At 37.1% G+C, this 2626-nt stretch overlaps 1 pseudogene; it reads right to left on the bottom strand.

Annotated features, from left to right (window-relative positions):
• Positions 1-2235: 2235 nt before the first annotated feature.
• On the bottom strand, positions 2236-2354 carry LOC111730882 (annotated as a pseudogene).
• Between the last annotated feature and the right edge of the window lie 272 nt (positions 2355-2626).

The following is a 2626-nucleotide window of genomic DNA, read 5'->3' as shown; positions in this document are numbered from 1 at the left end:
GAGAGAGAGAGAGAGAGAGAGAGATCTGTACTCAGGTAAGTCTCCCAAGAAGCCTGTGTTTAGTGGAATCTTAAGCAATTAAGGCATGGAAAGAAAAGCTACTTTCTGAACTGTCAGACTTAAGAATCTTTAAGTACAACTTTAGTTCTCAGCCACAAATTCGGCTGAACTTGGCGTCAAAAAGTGAGTGGGGAGAGCTTTGCATCACTTATTTTCCTTCCTATGTTTTTCAGATACAAATCTGATTATCAGCTGTGGAGTGATAAAGTAGATGTATGTACTGATCTAGAGAAGAGAAAGAGCTCAGTGTTTTCAGCCAGGGCTACTGGAAACCTTCATGTTGACCTTCTCTGACTCCAGTCCCTTTGTGCTCATTCATTCATTAAGTCTATGTCCTTGAGCCATCTGCCATCTCAGTGAAGTGAAATGTTCAGGCTTCATTTCACTATGGGTTCAGTGTGTCAAACCCTAAGTGACTGAGGACACTAAAGAAGTGGCCTAACACATGAGGTGCCTTCCTTCCCCAAGACCCAGATTCCCAGGGCCCCGTAGGTTGCATAAAGAAAACGGTTTTGGTGAGCATTTGGCTGAGTTATCCCTGAAGTTTAGCTGTTGAAAGATTAATATGGCCTTAGGCAAATAAAAAAATAGGAGAACATTAATGTAACTTGTGAGGCATTAAATATAGTGTTTTCAAGAAATGTTATATAAACATTTACTGTACTTTATGCAAATGTTTATGTTGAACTATTAATTGTTAGACATTACTTACGGCTTTAATATATCCGGGTATATTAAATCCCATGCAATTTGTATTAAAGGAAACATCTAATAGTGTGTATTGCTAGCTAGATCATTCATTCATTCATTCATTCATTCATTCAGCATTTAATCAGTTACTACCTACGAGATTCTCTTCTATGCCTTAAATCCGAATCTAAAAGCACTCTCTCTAACATCCTTACTGCCATCAATATTCCAGAAGCAAGGGACTAATCTGGGAGGCCTTGGCAGGATGCCTCAGACTGTGCAAAAGCCACTGCTCTCTAACAAAGCCTAGGATCGCTTTGCTGCCTTCTCAAGAATTTAGAGAACAAGGGGACAAGATATTGGTGTTTGGTGTATGATATTGTCTTTTCTTTCAGTCATATAAATAAAGGGTTTTATTAATTTTGCATGTCACCAAACATTTCCCCCTAAACATCCCTTGAAAACAGATGAGCTTTATCTCCCTTCGTAGTGTGGAACCTGAGATACATATAAGAATTGGCCTGCTCAAATCATCGACAGAACTGGGGATCCCAGGTACTAGGAAAAGAAGGGATCTCACTCACCCTTCAATGTCCAGACAGTCTCCCCTCCTGTGAGAGGCTTTCCTTCACTGTCCCAGTCAGTCCTGACCTTTCCCATCTCTTTCCTACAGAACTCACTCTCCAGGCTCTTGTGTCACACAGTTTTGTACTGCATCTCATTTCCACAGTGGATTGCAGGCTCTTTGAGTGTCTCAAGCAGGGTGTAACACACATTGGGCTTCTCTGGCAATGCTTTTGTGTTGATCTTCTCTCCTTCCTCTTCCAAAATGTATCTGTGCTTTTCTATGTCTCATCTTGTGAGAGAAAGTGCCATTCCAAAATACATTTTTGTCTATATTACAAATAGGATTGGCTGTTCTTGGAACAAAACCTCCTGTTTGTGTCTTGTATTCAAAAGGAGCAATTCTCTTTTTTGTAGTGGCCTTGAAAGACAGAATTAAAGTATAACTAGAAAATATGTTTTTTTAAAAATAATAATTATAAAAAATATGATGTATACCTAAATATGTGTATATGTATACACACAAACATGCACATAGGTTATGAAGTTTTATAATAAAATGAATACCAAATGATGCTGATACTCAACTTTATAATGAAACATAACAAATGCTGTTACAATTACCTTTGAATTCTCCTTAATTTTATTCTTCTGCTTCTCCATCTCCACCACAATGAACCTCTATCCTGAATTTTATGTTGACCATTTCCTTACTTTTCTTTATAATTTTAACATGTAGGTATATATCATGAAACGACATGGTGTTTAGTTTAACATTTTTGGATTTTAGATAAATTACATCATACAGAATTTTTTTTTTGTATCTTGATCATTTATTTGTGTATTTATTATTTTTTAGGCGAGGCAACCAAGATTGCAAGGATCTTGTCAGTTTACAATCCTTTATCTTTTTAGTTTTTACGCCTACAGCATCTGGTCTTCCTAGGTGGTCTCCCATCCAAGTACTAACCAAGCCCGATCCTGCTTAGCTTCCGAGATCAGATGGGATCGGGCTTGTTCAGGGTAGCATGGCCATAGACGGTATCTTGATTTTTTTTACTTAGCATTATATTTTTATAATTATAATTTCTTCTTATTATATTTTTTTAGCTTTAAATGTTGTGGGTAGCTGTAGTTAATTTATTCTTACTGTTGTGTCATATTCCATTATGTGAATATTCTGCAGTATTTTTAACTTAACCATTCTCCTGCTGATGGACACTTTGGTTGTTTCCAATTTTTACTAACAGTGCTACAAGAACATTATTGTCCATGTCTCTTGGTTCAGAGTTTCTCTAAGGTGTTTGGCAGT

The sequence above is a fragment of the Pteropus vampyrus genome, unplaced genomic scaffold (genome assembly GCF_000151845.1).
Source record: "Pteropus vampyrus isolate Shadow unplaced genomic scaffold, Pvam_2.0 Scaffold337, whole genome shotgun sequence".
NCBI classification, from domain to species: domain Eukaryota; kingdom Metazoa; phylum Chordata; class Mammalia; order Chiroptera; family Pteropodidae; genus Pteropus; species Pteropus vampyrus.
Note: the sequence above shows the minus strand (reverse complement) of the source record. Positions and strands in the feature narration are given on the sequence as shown.